A 17697-nucleotide genomic window follows, 5' to 3' on the forward strand; every position below is an offset into this window, starting at 1 on the left:
TAAAAGATTAGCATGGAAAATTGAGGCTCATGGGATAAAGGGGAAAGTTTTGGCGTGGATAGGGAACTGGCTGTCAGATAGAAAACAGAGAGTTGGAATAAACGGCTCATTTTCTGAATGGCAGGCAGTAACAAGTGGGGTACCACAGGGATCTGTCCTGGGCCCCCAGCTGTTCACAATTTACATTAATGACCTGGATCAGGGAGTCGGATGCAGCATTTCCAAATTTGCAGACGACACTAAACTAGGAGGGGGGGTGGGCTCAGAGGAAGAGACCAGGAAGCTCCAGAGCGATTTGGACAGACTGGGCGATTGGGCGGATAAATGGCAGATGCACTATAATGTGGACAAGTGCGAAGTTATCCACCTTGGGTGCAGGAACGGGAGGGCAAATTATTATTTAAATGGCAATAGATTGGGAGAGGGGGAAGTACAGAGAGACCTGGGTGTTCTTGTACACCAGTCACTGAAGGCGAGCATGCAGGTGCAACAGGCGGTCAAGAAGGCAAACGGTATGCTGGCCTTCATAGCAAAAGGGTTAGAATACAGGAACAGGGATACCTTGCTGCAGCTGTACAGGGCACTGGTGAGACCACACCTCGAGTACTGTGTACAGTTTTGGTCGCCTCATCTGAGGAAGGATGTTCTTGCCATGGAGGGGGTGCAGCGGCGATTCACCAGGCTGATACCAGGAATGGCGGGAATGACCTATGAGGAGAGACTATGTAGTTTAGGGATGTACACACTGGAGTTTAGAAGATTGAGAGGGGACCTCATAGAAGTGTATAAAATTCTGACAGGTCTAGACAGACTGGATGCAGAAGGAATGTTTCCCTTGGCGGGTGAGAACAGAACTAGAGGACATAATTTGAGGATAAGGGCTAAACCATTTAGGACAGAGATGAGGGGGAATTTCTTCACTCAGAGAGTGGTGAACCTGTGGAACTCATTGCCACAGAGGGCAGTGTACGCCAGCTCATTAAATATATTTAAGAGGGAATTAGATATATTTCTACGGGCAAAAGGGGTTAAGGGTTACGGAGAGAAGGCGGGGACGGGATACTGAATTAAAAGATCAGCCATGATCTCATCGAATGGCGGAGCAGGCACGAAGGGCCGAATGGCCTACTCCTGCTCCTATCTTCTATGTATCTATGTATCTATGTATTACTGTACAGGCCTTCGGCAGGCAAACTGGGATATGATGTTTACTGGGTGACGTACAGAATGAGAATGTGCAGAAGTTACACTGTTATTGTATCAGGTGTTTAGGTTAGTTATCTGGGGTATGGTGTGCAATTAGAGTCCATTGATTGCAGCAAGAATGTTATTTGCATTATCTTTACAGAAGGGAATAATAAGATAATATATATCTGAACTTTAGGCTGAGAAAAGGGCGAGGGTGTTGGATTTCTTTCTTTTGCAAGGGTGCATTGAAAAAAATGGAATGGAATTCACAACATTAATGCATGGTAATAGTGGGCAGCACGGTGGCATAGTGGTTAGCACTGTTGCCTCACAGCGCCAGGGACCCGGGTTCGAATCCGGCCTCGGGTGACTGTCTGTGTGGAGTTTGCAAATTCTCCCCGTGTTTGCGTGGGTTTTCTCCGGGTGCTGCGGTTTCCTCCCACAGTCCAAAGATGTGCGGGTTAGGATGATTGGCTATGATAAATTGACCCTTAGTGTTAGGGGGATTAATTATGTGGGGTTACGGGGATAGGGTGGGATATGTGTTGGTGTAGGGGTTTCCGGGGATCGGGTGGGATATGTGTCAGTGTAGGCTCGATGGGCCGAAATGGCCTCTATCTGCACTGTGGGGTTTCTGTGATTCTGTGATAATAGATAAAACTGAGAACGAATCCAGGACTATGACGGGAAGCATGATTGGATTTTACACCAAAGGAGCGGGGAAACCAGTTACCAGGGAAGGATTAATGAAAAGCTCATATAATCAGGGTCAAGAGACAATTGGGAGTCTTTTTACTTTAATTGCGGGGTGAAAAACAGGCGATAACGGTTAGAAAACCCGTTTTGCAACTCGCTCGACTTTCATTTCAACGTCGTATTGAAGTTTTCTTTGTAAAATTTAATTTTGCAAGTTAAAAAAATCTGTGGATTGGGTAAAAACAAACTCCAGAGTTAAATACTATTCTCTGTGCCCACGCTGTCTGTTTAACTGCCACTCACAAATACCATTGTCCACACATAAATGTCCGATTATATGCTAATCAATGCAACTAAACATGTAGCATGCAACAATTGCAGACGGCTATTTCTGTGCTTTGCAGTAATAATATTTATTTTTAAATTTTCTGCCTCGTTCTCCATAGGTGATCCACTATAGAATTCCAGGGCTACATCTGTCCCTTTCCCATCCACAAATTGAATTCAAGTTACTGTTTTTAAAGTGGAAAGTTAAAATGTCTATGCGGCATATGGTTTATATCCTGGCGGTGAGTATGTGCAATCACAGAGTATCCGGATCCTGCCAGGTGTGTATGGGGGTTCCCAGTTTATCAGGAAACAGCCAGGTGTGTATGGAGTTTCACATATGTATCGCGATCCTGCCAGGTATGTGTGGGGTTTCACAGTATCTCAGGATCCTGCTAGGAGTGTACAGAGTTTCACATTGTATCGGGATCCTGCCACGTGTCTATGGGGTTTCACAGTATATCAGGAACCTGCCAGGTGTGTATGTGGTTTCACAGACTATCAGGATCCTGCCATTTGTTTAAGGGGTTTCACAGTGTATCAGGTTTCCGACAGGTGTGTATGGGGTTTCACATTGAATCAGGAACCTGCCAGGTGGGTATGGGGTTTCACAGTGTATCAAGATCCTGCCGGATATGTATGGGGTTTCACATTGAATCAGGATCCTGCCAGATGTGTATGGGGTTTCACGGCGTATCAGCGTCCTGCCAGGTGTGTATGGGGTTTCAGTGTATCAGGATCCGGCCAGGTGTGCATGCGGTTTCACTGTATATCAGGATCCTGCCAGATGCGTATGGAGTTTCGCATTGAATCGGGATCCTGCCTGGTGTGTATCGGATTTCACAGTGTATCGGGATACTTCCAGTTTTGTATGGGGTTTCACAGTGTATCAGGATCCTGCCAGGTGTGTATGGGGTTTCACAGTGTATCAGGAACCTGCCAGGTGTGTGTGGTGTTTCACAGTGTATCAGGAGCCTGCCAGGTGTATGTGGGGTTTCACAGTGCATCATGATCCTGCCAGGTGTGTATGGGGTTTCACAGAGTATTTGGATCCTGCCAGGTGTGTATGGGGATTCACGGTGTATCAGGGTCCTGCCAGGTGTGTATGGGGTTTCACAGTGTATCAGGAACCTGCCAGGTGTGTGTGGTGTTTCACAGTGTATCAGGAGCCTGCCAGGTGTATGTGGGGTTTCACAGTGCATCATGATCCTGCCAGGTGTGTATGGGGTTTCACAGAGTATTTGGATCCTGCCAGGTGTGTATGGGGATTCACGGTGTATCAGGGTCCTGCCAGGTGTGTATGGGTTTTCACTCTATTAGGATCCTGCCAGGTGTGTATGCGGTTTCACAGTGTATCAGGATTCTACTAGGTTTGTATGGGGTTCCACAGTGTATCAGTATCCTGCCAGGTGTGTATTGGGTGACACAGTGTAACTGGATCCTGCCTGTTGTATATGGGGTATCACAGTGTATCAGAATCCTGTCTGATGTGTATGGGGTAACAAGGTGTATCAGGATCCGGTCAGGTGTGCATGGGGATTCACAGCGCATCAGGATTATGCCTGGATGTGTATGGGGCTTCACAGTGTATCAGAATCATGCCAGGTGTGCTTGGGGTATCACAGTGTATCAGGATCCAGACAGGTGTGTATAGAGTTCCACAGTGTAGCAGGATACAGCCAGGTTTGCATGGGGTGTCACAGTGTATCAGCATCCTGCCAGGTGTGTAGGGGTATCACAGCATATCAGGATCCTGCCAGGTGTGTATGGGGTTTCACAGTGTATCAGGATCCTGACAGTTGTGTTTGGGGTTTCACATTGTGTCTGGATCCTGCCAGATTTGTCTGTGCTTTCACACGTTATTAGGATCCTGCCATGTTTGTACACATTTGACAGTGTATCAGGATCCTGCCAGGTATGTATGGGGTTTCAAAGAATATCAGGATCCTGAAATTGTGTGTATGGGGTTTCGCAGTATATCAGGATCCTGCCAGTAATATCACAGAAATCACAGAAATCACAGAAACCCCACAGTGCAGATAGAGGCCATTTCGGCCCATCGAGCCTGCACTGACACATATCCCAATAGCCCCTACACCAACACATATCCCACCCTATCCCCGTAACCCCACGTATTTAATCCCCCTAACACTAAGGGTCAATTTATCACAGCCAATCAACCTAACCCGCACATCGATGGACTGTGGGAGGAAACCGGAGCACCCGGAGGAAACCCACGCAAACACGGGGAGAATGTGCAAACTCCACACAGACAGTCTCCCGAGGCCGGATTTGAACCCGGGTCCCTGGCGCTGTGAGGCAACAGTGCTAACCACTATGCCACCGTGCTGCCTAATATATGGGGTTTAACACTAAATCAATTCCGGCCTTGTGTCTATGGGGTTGCACCGTCTATCAGGAACCTGCCAGGTGTGTATGAGGTTTCACAGTGCATCAGGAACCTGCCAGGAGTTTATGGGGTTTAAGAGTGTATCACGATCCTGCCAGGTGTGTATGGGATTTCACAGTGTATCAGAAACCTGCCAGGGGTGTATGGGGTTTCAGAGTGTATCAGTTTCCTGCCAGGTGTGTGTGGGTTTTCACAGTGTATCAGGATCCTGCCAGGTGTGTATGTGGTTTCACAGTGTATCAGGAATCTGCCAGGTGTGTATAGGGTTTCACGGTGCATCAGGTTCCTGCCAGGTGTGTATGGGGTTTCACAGTGTATCAGGATCCTGCCAGGTGTGTATGGGGTTTCACAGTATATCAGGATCCTGCCAGGTGTGTATGGGGTTTCACAGTGCATCGGGATCCTGCCAGGTGTGAATGGGGTTTCACAGTGTATCAGGATCCTGATAGGTGTGTATGAGGTTTCGCTGTGTATCAGGATCCTGCCAGGTGCGTATGGGGTTTCACAGTGTATCAGGATCTTGCCAGTTGTTAATGGGGTTTCACAGTGTATCATGATTCTGCCAGGTGTGTATGGTGTTTCAAAGTGTATCAGGATCCTGCCAGGTGTGTATGGGCTTTCACAGTTTATCAGGATCCTGTAAGGTGTGTATGGGTTTTCAGTGTATCAGGATCCTGCCAAGTGTGAATGGGGTTTCACAGTGTATCAGCATCCTACCAGGTGTGTATGGGGTTTCAGTATTTCAGGAACCTGCCAGGTGTGTACTGGGTTTCAGAGTGTATCAGGATCCTGCCAGGTGTGTATGGGGTTTCACAGAGTATCAGGATCCTGCCAGGTGTGTATGGGGTTTCACAGTGTATCAGGATCCTGCCAGGTGTGTATGGGGTTTCACAGAGTATCAGGATTCTGCCAGGTGTGTATGGGGTTCCACAGTGTATCAGGCTCCTGCCAGGTGTGTATGGGGTTTCACAGTGTATCAGGATCCTGCCAGGTGTGTATGGGGTTCCACAGTGTATCAGGCTCCTGCCAGGTGTGTATGGGGCTTCACAGAGTATCAGGACCCTTTCAGTTGTGTTTGTGGATTCACAGTTTGTCAGGACCTGCCAGGTGTGTATGGGGTTTCACAGTTTATCAATTCCTGCCAGGTGTGTATGCGTTTTCACAGTGTATCAGGATCTTGCCAGGTGTGTATCGGGTTTCACAGTGTATCAGGATCCTGCCAGGTGTGTTTGGGGTTTCACATTGTATCAGGATGCTGACATGTGTCTGTGGTGTTTCCCATTCTGTCTGGATCCTGCCAGGTTTACATGGGGTTTCACAGTTTAACAGGTTCCTGCCAGGTGTCTTTGGGGTTTCTCGGTATATCAGGATACTGCCAGGTGTGTTTGTGGTTTCCCAATGTATCAGACCATGCCTTGTGTTTATGGGGTTTCTCAGTGTCTCAGGATCCAGCCATTAATGTATGGGGTTTCACAGTAAATCAGTTCCTGACTTATCTCTGTGGGATTCCACCGTCTATCAAGATCCTTCCAGGATTTTATGGGTATCACAGTGTATCAGAATCCTGCCATGTGTGTGTGGGCTTTCACAATGTAATCATGATCCTGCCAGGTGTGTATGGCGTTTCACATTGAATCAGGATCCTGCCAGGTGTGCATGGGGTTTCACAGTATTTCAGGATCCTGCGATGTGTGTATGGGGTTTCACAGTGTATCAGGGTCCTGCCAGGTCTGTTTGGGGGTTCACAGTGTAAGAGGATCCTTCCAGTTGTGTATGGAGTTTCACAGTGTATCAGGATCCTGCCAGGTATGTATGGGTATTCACAGTGTATCAGGGTTCTGCCAGGTGTGTGGGGGGTTTACAGTGTATCAGGAACCTGCCAGCTTTGTATGGGCTTTCACAGTTTAACAGGATCCTGCCAGGTGTTTATGGGGTTTCAGTTTGTATTAGGATCCTTCCAGGTGTAATGTGGGTTTTCTCAGTGTATCAGGATACTGCGAGGTATGTATGTGGTTTCAAAGTGTATCATGATCCTGCCAGGTGTGTATGGGGTTTCCAAGTGTATCAGGATCGTGCCAGGTGTGTATGCGGTTTGACAGTGTATCAGGATGCTGCCAGGTGTGTATGGGGTTGCACTGTGTATCAGGATCCTGCCAGGTGTGTATGTGGTTTCACAGTGTATCAGGATCCTGCCAGGTGTGTATGGGGATTCCAAGTGTCTCAGGATCCTGCCAGGTGTGTATGCGGTTTGACAGTGTATCAGGATGCTGCCAGGTGTGTATGGGGTTTCACTGTGTATCAGGATCCTGCCAGGTGTGTATGGGGTTTCACAGTGTATCAGGTTCCTGCCAGGGGTGTATGGGGTTTCACAGTACAGCAGGATTCTGCCAGGTGTATTTTTGGTTTCACAATGTATCAGGCCATGTCTTCTGTGTATGGGGTATCACAGTGAATCAGGATCCTGCCAGTAATGTAAGGGGTTTCATATTAATCAATTCCTTACGTGTGTCTAAGGCGTTCCACTGTCTATCAGGATCCTGCCAGTTGTGTATGGGGTTTCACAGTGTATCAGGATCCTGCCAGGTGTATGTGGGGTTTCACAGTGTTTCAGGATCCTGCCAGGTGTGCATGTGGTTTTGCACTGTGTCAGGAGCCTGCCAGGTGTGTATGCGGTTTTTACAGTGTACCAGGATCCTGCCAGGTTTGTATGGGGTTTCACAGTCAATCTGGATCCTGCCAGATGTGTATGTGGTTTCACAGTGTATCAGGATCCTGCCATGTGTGTATAGGGTTTCACAGTCTTTCAGGATCATGCCAGGCGTGTTTGGGTTTTCGCAGTGTATCTGGTACCGGCCAAGTGTGTATGGGGTTTCACAGCATATCAGGATCCTGCCAGGTGTATTTGTTGTTTCACAATGTATCAGGCCATGACTTCTGTGTTTGGGGTTTCACAGTGCATCAGGATCCTTCCAGTAATGCAACGGGTTTCACAGTAATCAATTCCTTACGGGAGTCTAATGGGTACCACAGTCTATCAGGATCCTGCCAGTTGTGTATGGGTTTTCACAGTTTATCAGGATCCAGCGAGATGTATGTGGGGTTTCACAGTGTTTCAGGATCCTCCCAGGTGTGTATGGGGCTTTAGAGTTTATCAGGATCTTGCCAGGTGTGTATGGTGGTTCACAGTGTATCAGGAACCTGCCAGGTGTGTATGCGGTTTCACAGTGTATGAGGATCCTGCCAGGTGTGTATGTGGATTCAGAGTGTGTCAGGGTCCTGCCACGTGTGTGTGGGGTTTCACAGTGTATCAGGATCCTGCCAGGTGTGCATGGGCTTTCATAGTTTAACAGCATCCTGTCAGGTGTGTATGGGGTTTCAGAGTGTATCAGGATCCTGCCAGGTGTGTGTGGGTTTCACAGTGTATCAGGATGCTGCCAGGTGTTTATGGGGTTTCACAGTGTATCAGGATCCTGCCAGCTGTGTATGGGGTTTCACAGTGTATCAGGATCCTGCCAGGTGTGTATGGGGTTTCACAGTGTATCAGGTTCCTGCCACGGATGTGTGGGGTTTCACTGTACATCAGGATCCTGCCAGGTGTGTATGCGGTTTCACAGTGTATCAGGATGCTGCCAGGTGTTTATGGGGTTTCACAGTGTATCAGGATCCTGCCAGCTGTGTATGGGGTTTCACAGTTTATGAGGATCCTTCTAGGTGTGTATGGGTTTTCACAGTGTAGCAGGATCCTGCCAGGGGTATATGGGTATTCACAGTGTATCAGGGTTCTGCCAGGTGTGTGGGGGGATTTACAGTCTATCAGGATCCTGTCGGTGCGTATGGGCTTTCACAGTTTAACAGGATCCTGCCAGGTGTTTATGGGGTTTCAGATTGTATTAGGATCCTGCCAGGTGTAATGTGGGTTTTCTCAGTGTATCAGGATCCTGCCAGGTGTGTATGTGGTTTCACAGTGTATCAGGATCCTGCCAGGTGTGTATGGGGTTTCCAAGTGTATCAGGACCCTGCCAGGTTTGTCTGGGGTTTCACAGTGTATCAGGTTCCTGCCAAGGGTGTATGTGGTGTCACAGTACATCAGGATCCTGCCAGGTGTATTTCTGGTTTCACAATGTATCAGGCCATGTCTTCTGTGTATGGGGTATCACAGTGAATCAGGATCCTGCCAGTAATGTAAGGGGTTTCACATTAATCAATTCCTTACGTGTGTCTAAGGGGTTCCACAGTCTATCAGGATCCTGCCAGGTGTATGTGGGGTTTCACAGTTAATCAGGATCTTGCCAGGTGTGCTTGGAGGTTCACAGTGTATCAGGATCCTGCCAGGTGTGTATGGGGTTTCAAAGTTTATCAGGAACCTGCCAGGTGTTTATGCGGTTTCACGGTGTATCAGGATCCTGCCAGGTGTGTATGGGGATTCACAGTTTATCAGGGCCCTGCCAGGTGTATTTGTGGTTTGACAATGTATCAGACCATCCCTTGTGTGTATGGTGTTTCACAGTGTATCAGGATCCTGCCAGTAATGTATGTGGCTTCACAGTAAATCAATTACTGCCTTGTGTCTATGGTGTTCCACCATCTATCAGGTTCCTGCCAGGTGTGAATGGGAGTTCACAGTGTATCCGGGTCTGCCAGATGTAAGTGGGGTTTCACAGTGTATCAGGATCCTGCCAGGTGTGTATGGGCTTTCACAGTTTAACAGCATCCTGTCAGGTGTGTATGGGGTTTCAGAGTGTATCAGGATCCTGCCAGGTGTGTGTGGGTTTCACAGTGTATCAGGATGCTGCCAGGTGTTTATGGGGTTTCACAGTGTATCAGGATCCTGCCAGCTGTGTATGGGGTTTCACAGTGTATCAGGATCCTGCCAGGTGTGTATGGGGTTGCACAGTGTATCAGGATCCTGCCAGGTGTGTATGGGGTTTCACAGTGTATCAGGTTCCTGCCAGGGATGTGTGGGGTTTCACTGTACATCAGGATCCTGCCAGGTGTGTATGCGGTTTCACAGTGTATCAGGATGCTGCCAGGTGTTTATGGGGTTTCACAGTGTATCAGGATCCTGCCAGCTGTGTATGGGGTTTCACAGTTTATGAGGATCCTTCCAGGTGTATATGGGGTTTCACAGTGTATCAGGATCCTGCCAGGGGTATATGGGTATTCACAGTGTATCAGGGTTCTGCCAGGTGTGTGGGGGTATTACAGTCTATCAGGATCCTGCCAGGTGTGTATGGGCTTTCACAGTTTAACAGGACCCTGCCAGGTGTTTATTGGGTTTCAGATAATATTCGGATCCTGCCAGGTGTAATGTGGGTTTTCTCAGTGTATCAGGATCCTGCCAGGTGTGTATGTGGTTTCACAGTGTATCAGGATCCTGCCAAGTGTGTATGGGGTTTCCAAGTGTATCAGGATCCTGCCAGGTGTGTATGCGGTTTGACAGTGTATCAGGATGCTGCCAGGTGTGTATGGGGTTTCACTGTGTATCCGGACCCTGCCAGGTGTGTCTGGGGTTTCACAGTGTATCAGGTTCCTGCCAGGGGTGTATGGGGTTTCACAGTACATCAGGATCCTGCCAGGTGTATTTCTGGCTTCACAATGTATCAGGCCATGTCTTCTGTGTATGGGATATCACAGTGAATCAGGATCCTGCCAGTAATGTAAGGGGTTTCACATTAATCAATTCCTTACGTGTGTCTAAGGAGTTCCACAGTCTATCAGGATCCTGCCATTTGTGTATGGGGTTTCACAGTGTATCAGGATCCTGCCAGGTGTATGTGGGGTTTCACAGTGTTTCAGGATCCTGCCAGGTGTGTATGGGGTTTTACAGTGTATCAGGATCCTGCCAGGAGTGTATGTGGTTTCACAGTATAACAGGATACTGTCATGTGTGTATGGGGTTTCACAGTTTATCAGGATCTTGCCAGGTGTGTTTGGGGGTTCACAGTGTATCAGGATCCTGCCAGGTGTGTATGGGGTTTCACAGTTTATCAGGAACCTGCCAGGTGTTTAAGCGTTTTCACGGTGTATCAGGATCCTGCCAGGTGTGTATGGGGATTCACAGTTTATCAGGGTCCTGCCAGGTGTATTTGTGGTTTGACAATGTATCGACCATCCCTTGTGTGTATGGTGTTTCACAGTGTATCAGGATCCTGCCAGTAATGTATGTGGTTTCACAGTAAATCAATTACTGCCTTGTGTCGATGGTGTTCCACCATCTATCAGGATCCTGCGAGGTGTGTATGGGAGTTCACAATGTATCCGGGTCCTGCCAGGTGTAAGTGGGGTTTCACAGTGTAGCAGGATCCTGCCAGGTGTGCATGGGTTTTCACAGTTTAACAGCATCCTGTCAGGTGTGTATGGGGTTTCAGAGTGTATCAGGATCCTGCCAGGTGTGTGTGGGTTTCACAATGTATCAGGATGCTGCCAGGTGTTTATGGGGTTTCACAGTGTATCAGGATCCTGCCAGCTGTGTATGAGGTTTCACAGTGTATCAGGATCCTGCCAGGTCTGTATGGGTTTGCACAGTGTATCAGGATCCTGCCAGGTGTGTATGGGGTTTCAAAGTTTAACAGCATCCTGTCAGGTGTGTATGGTGTTCCACCATCTATCAGGATCCTGCCAGGTGTGTATGGGAGTTCACAATGTATCCGGGTCCTGCCAGGTGTAAGTGGGGTTTCACAGTGTATCAGGATCCTGCCAGGTGTGCATGGGCTTTCACAGTTTAACAGCATCCTGTCAGGTGTGTATGGGGTTTCAGAGTGTATCAGGATCCTGCCAGGTGTGTGTGGGTTTCACAGTGTATCAGGATGCTGCCAGGTGTTTATGGGGTTTCACAGTGTATCAGGATCCTGCCAGCTGTGTATGGGGTTTCACAGTGTATCAGGATCCTGCCAGGTGTGTATGGGGTTGCACAGTGTATCAGGATCCTGCCAGGTGTGTATGGGGTTTCACAGTGTATCAGGTTCCTGCCAGGGATGTGTGGGGTTTCACTGTACATTAGGATCCTGCCAGGGGTGTATGCGGTTTCACAGTGTATCAGGATGCTGCCAGGTGTTTATGGGGTTTCACAGTGTATCAGGATACTGCCAGCTGTGTATGGGGTTTCACAGTTTATGAGGATTCTTCCAGGTGTGTATGGGGTTTCACAGTGTATCAGGATCCTGCCAGCTGTATATGGGTATTCACAGTGTATCAGGGTTCTGCCAGGTGTGTGGGGGGATTTACAGTCTCTCAGAATCCTGCCAGGTGTGTATGGGCTTTCACAGTTTAACAGGATCCTGCTAGGTGTTTATGGGGTTTCAGATTGTATTAGGATCCTGCCAGGTGTAATGTGGGTTTTCTCAGTGTATCAGGATCCTGCCAGGTGTGTATGTGGTTTCACAGTGTATCAGGATCCTGCCAGGTGTGTATGGGGTGTCCAAGTGTATCAGGATCCTGCCAGGTGTGTATGCGGTTTCACAGTGTATCAGCATCCTGTCAGGTGTGTATGGTGTTTCACAGTGTATCAGGAACCTGCCAGGTGTGTATGGGGTTTCCAAGTGTATCAGGATCCTGCCAGGTGTATGTGGGGTTTCACAGTGTTTCAGGATCCTGCCAGGTGTGTATGGGGTTTTACAGTGTATCAGGATCCTGCCAGGAGTGTATGTGGTTTCACAGTATAACAGGATACTGCCATGTGTGTATGGGGTTTCACAGTTTATCAGGATCTTGCCAGGTGTGTTTGGGGGTTCACAGTGTATCAGGATCCTGCCAGGTGTGTGTGGGTTCCACAGTGTATCAGGATGCTGCCAGGTTTTTATGGGGTTTCACAGAATATCAGGATCCTGCCAGCTGTGTCTGGGGTTTCACAGTGTATCAGGATCCTGCCAGGTGTGTATGGGGTTGCACAGTGTATCAGGATCCTGCCAGGTGTGTATGGGGTTTCACAGTGTATCAGGATCCTGCCAGGTGTGTATGGGGTTTCCAAGTGTATCAGGATCCTGCCAGGTGTGTATGCGGTTTGACAGTGTATCAGGATGCTGCCAGGTGTGTATGGGGTTTCACTGTATATCAGGATCCTGCCAGGTGTTTCTGGAGTTTCACAGTGGATCAGGTTCCTGCCAGGGGTGTATGGGGTTTCACAGTACATCAGGATCCTGCCAGGTGTATTTCTGGTTTCACAATGTATCAGGCCATGTCTTCTGTGTAAGGGGTATCACAGTGAATCAGGATCCTGCCAGTAATGTAAGGGGTTTCACATTAATCAATTCCTTACGTGTGTCCAAGGGGTTCCACAGTCTATCAGGATCCTGCCATTTGTGTATGGGGTTTCACAGTGTATCAGGATACTGCCAGGTGTATGTGGGGTTTCACAGTGTTTCAGGATCCTGCCAGGTGTGTATGGGGTTTTACAGTGTATCAGGATCCTGCCAGGAGTGTATGTGGTTTCACAGTATAACAGGATACTGCCATGTGTGTATGGGGTTTCACAGTTTATCAGGATCTTGCCAGGTGTGTTTGGGGGTTCACAGTGTATCAGGATCCTGCCAGGTGTGTGTGGGTTTCACAGTGTATCAGGATGCTGCCAGGTGTTTATGGGGTTTCACAGTGTATCAGGATCCTGCCAGCTGTGTCTGGGGTTTCACAGTTTATCAGGATCCTGCCAGGTGTGTATGGGGTTGCACAGTGTTTCAGGATCCTGCCAGATGTGTATTGGGTTTCACAGTGTATCAGGTTCCTGCCAGGGATGTGTGGGGTTTCACTGTACATCAGGATCCTGCCAGGTGTGTATGCGGTTTCACAGTGTATCAGGATGCTGCCAGGTGTTTATGGGGTTTCACAGTGTATCAGGATCCTGCCAGCTGTGTATGGGGTTTCACAGTTTATGAGGATCCTTCCAGGTGTGTATGGGGTTTCACAGTGTATCAGGATCCTGCCAGGGGTATATGGGTATTCACAGTGTATCAGGGTTCTGCCAGGTGTGTGGGGGGATTTACAGTCTATCAGGATCCTGCCAGGTGTGTATGGGCTTTCACAGTTTAACAGGATCCTGCCAGGTGTTTATGGGGTTTCAGATTGTATTAGGATCCTGCCAGGTGTAATGTGGGTTTTCTCAGTGTATCAGGATCCTGCCAGGTGTGTATGTGGTTTCAGAGTGTATCAGGATCCTGCCAGGTGTGTATGGGGTTTCCAAGTGTATCAGGATCCTGCCAGGTGTGTATGCGGTTTGACAGTGTATCAGGATGCTGCCAGGTGTGTATGGGGTTTCACTGTGTATCAGGATCCTGCCAGGTGTGTCTGGGGTTTCACAGTGTATCAGGTTCCTGCCAGGGGTGTATGGGGTTTCACAGTACATCAGGATCCTGCCAGGTGTATTTCTGGTTTCACAATGTATCAGGCCATGTCTTCTGTGTATGGGGTATCACAGTGAATCAGGATCCTGCCAGTAATGTAAGGGGTTTCACATTAATCAATTCCTTACGTGTGTCTAAGGGGTTCCACAGTCTATCAGGATCCTACCATTTGTGTATGGGGTTTCACAGTGTATCAGGATCCTGCCAGGTGTATGTGGGGTTTCACAGTGTTTCAGGATCCTGCCAGGTGTGTATGGGGTTTTACAGTGTATCAGGATCCTGCCAGGAGTGTATGTGGTTTCACAGTATAACAGGATACTGCCATGTGTGTATGGGGTTTCACAGTTTATCAGGATCTTGCCAGGTGTGTTTGGGGGTTCACAGTGTATCAGGATCCTGCCAGGTGTGTATGGGGTTTCACAGTGTATCAGGATCCTGCCAGGTGTGTATGGGGTTTCCAAGTGTATCAGGATCCTGCCAGGTGTGTATGCGGTTTGACAGTGTATCAGGATGCTGCCAGGTGTGTATGGGGTTTCACTGTATATCAGGATCCTGCCAGGTGTTTCTGGGGTTTCACAGTGGATCAGGTTCCTGCCAGGGGTGTATGGGGTTTCACAGTACATCAGGATCCTGCCAGGTGTATTTCTGGTTTCACAATGTATCAGGCCATGTCTTCTGTGTAAGGGGTATCACAGTGAATCAGGATCCTGCCAGTAATGTAAGGGGTTTCACATTAATCAATTCCTTACGTGTGTCCAAGGGGTTCCACAGTCTATCAGGATCCTGCCATTTGTGTATGGGGTTTCACAGTGTATCAGGATACTGCCAGGTGTATGTGGGGTTTCACAGTGTTTCAGGATCCTGCCAGGTGTGTATGGGGTTTTACAGTGTATCAGGATCCTGCCAGGAGTGTATGTGGTTTCACAGTATAACAGGATACTGCCATGTGTGTATGGGGTTTCACAGTTTATCAGGATCTTGCCAGGTGTGTTTGGGGGTTCACAGTGTATCAGGATCCTGCCAGGTGTGTGTGGGTTTCACAGTGTATCAGGATGCTGCCAGGTGTTTATGGGGTTTCACAGTGTATCAGGATCCTGCCAGCTGTGTCTGGGGTTTCACAGTTTATCAGGATCCTGCCAGGTGTGTATGGGGTTGCACAGTGTTTCAGGATCCTGCCAGATGTGTATGGGGTTTCACAGTGTATCAGGTTCCTGCCAGGGATGTGTGGGGTTTCACTGTACATCAGGATCCTGCCAGGTGTGTATGCGGTTTCACAGTGTATCAGGATGCTGCCAGGTGTTTATGGGGTTTCACAGTGTATCAGGATCCTGCCAGCTGTGTATGGGGTTTCACAGTTTATGAGGATCCTTCCAGGTGTGTATGGGGTTTCACAGTGTATCAGGATCCTGCCAGGGGTATATGGGTATTCACAGTGTATCAGGGTTCTGCCAGGTGTGTGGGGGGATTTACAGTCTATCAGGATCCTGCCAGGTGTGTATGGGCTTTCACAGTTTAACAGGATCCTGCCAGGTGTTTATGGGGTTTCAGATTGTATTAGGATCCTGCCAGGTGTAATGTGGGTTTTCTCAGTGTATCAGGATCCTGCCAGGTGTGTATGTGGTTTCAGAGTGTATCAGGATCCTGCCAGGTGTGTATGGGGTTTCCAAGTGTATCAGGATCCTGCCAGGTGTGTATGCGGTTTGACAGTGTATCAGGATGCTGCCAGGTGTGTATGGGGTTTCACTGTGTATCAGGATCCTGCCAGGTGTGTCTGGGGTTTCACAGTGTATCAGGTTCCTGCCAGGGGTGTATGGGGTTTCACAGTACATCAGGATCCTGCCAGGTGTATTTCTGGTTTCACAATGTATCAGGCCATGTCTTCTGTGTATGGGGTATCACAGTGAATCAGGATCCTGCCAGTAATGTAAGGGGTTTCACATTAATCAATTCCTTACGTGTGTCTAAGGGGTTCCACAGTCTATCAGGATCCTACCATTTGTGTATGGGGTTTCACAGTGTATCAGGATCCTGCCAGGTGTATGTGGGGTTTCACAGTGTTTCAGGATCCTGCCAGGTGTGTATGGGGTTTTACAGTGTATCAGGATCCTGCCAGGAGTGTATGTGGTTTCACAGTATAACAGGATACTGCCATGTGTGTAAGGGGTTTCACAGTTTATCAGGATCTTGCCAGGTGTGTTTGGGGGTTCACAGTGTATCAGGATCCTGCCAGGTGTGTATGGGGTTTCACAGTTTATCAGGAACCTGCCAGGTGTTTATGCGGTTTCAGGGTGTATCAGGATCCTGCCAGGTGTGTATGGGGATTCACAGTTTATCAGGGTCCTGCCAGGTGTATTTGTGGTTTGACAATGTATCAGACCATCCCTTGTGTGTATGGTGTTTCACAGTGTATCAGGATCCTGCCAGTAATGTATGTGGTTTCACAGTAAATCAATTACTGCCTTGTGTCTATGGTGTTCCACCATCTATCACGATCCTGCCAGGTGTGTATGGGAGTTCACAGTATATCCGGGTCCTGCCAGGTGTAAGTGGGGTTTCACAGTGTATCAGGATCCTGCCAGGTGTGCATGGGCTTTCACAGTTTAACAGCATCCTGTCAGGTGTGTATGGGGTTTCAGAGTGTATCAGGATCCTGCCAGGTGTGTATGGGGTTTCACAGTGTCTTAGGAACCTGCCAGGTGTGCATGGGGTTTCCAAGTGTATCAGGAACCTGCCAGGTGTGTATGGGGTTTCCAAGTGTATCAGGATCCTGCCAGATGTGTCTGGGGTTTCACAGTGTATCAGGTTCCTGCCAGGGGTGTATGGGGTTTCACAGTACATCAGGATCCTGCCAGGAGTGTATGTGGTTTCACAGTATAACAGGATACTGCCAGGAGTGTATGTGGTTTCACAGTACATCAGGATCCTGCCAGGAGTGTATGTGGTTTCACAGTATAACAGGATACTGCCATGTGTGTATGGGGTTTCACAGTATAACAGGATACTGTCATGTGTGTATGGGGTTTCACAATTTATCAGGATCTTGCCAGGTGTGTTTGGGGGTTCACAGTTTATCAGGAACCTGCCAGGTGTTTATGCGGTTTCACGGTGTATCAGGATCCTGCCAGGTGTGTATGGGGATTCACAGTTTATCAGGGTCCTGCCAGGTGTATTTGTGGTTTGACAATGTATCAGACCATCCCTTGTGTGTATGGTGTTTCACAGTGTATCAGGATCCTGCCAGTAATGTATGTGGTTTCACAGTAAATCAATTACTGCCTTGTGTCTATGGTGTTCCACCATCTATCACGATCCTGCCAGGTGTGTATGGGAGTTCACAGTGTATCCGGGTCCTGCCAGGTGTAAGTGGGGTTTCACAGTGTATCAGGATCCTGCCAGGTGTGCATGGGCTTTCACAGTTTAACAGCATCCTGTCAGGTGTGTATGGGGTTTCAGAGTGTATCAGGATCCTGCCAGGTGTGTGTGGGTTTCACAGTGTATCAGGATGCTGCCAGGTGTGTATGGGGTTTCACAGTGTATCAGGCACCTGCCAGGTGTGTGTGCGGTTTCACAATGTATCAGGATGCTGCCAGGTATTTATGGGGTTTCACAGTGTAACAGGATATTGCCAGGTGTTTAAGGGGATTCGCACTGTGTCAGGATCCTGCCAGGTGTGTATGGAGTTTCACAGTATTTCAGGATCCTGCCAGGTGTGTTTGTGGTTTCACAATATATCAGGACATGCCT

At 48.4% G+C, this 17697-nt stretch overlaps 1 protein-coding gene across 1 annotated transcript in view; it reads right to left on the bottom strand.

Annotated features, from left to right (window-relative positions):
* Window positions 1-17697, bottom strand: part of LOC147087118 (NACHT, LRR and PYD domains-containing protein 3-like) — a 242655-nt gene that overhangs the window by 10968 nt on the left and 213990 nt on the right. The gene's annotated exons all lie outside the window — the stretch shown is intronic.

The sequence above is a fragment of the Somniosus microcephalus genome, unplaced genomic scaffold (assembly GCF_052327205.1).
Source record: "Somniosus microcephalus isolate GS21.2 unplaced genomic scaffold, FLI_Smic_1.0 unresolved_chr6, whole genome shotgun sequence".
NCBI classification, from domain to species: Eukaryota; Metazoa; Chordata; class Chondrichthyes; order Squaliformes; family Somniosidae; genus Somniosus; species Somniosus microcephalus.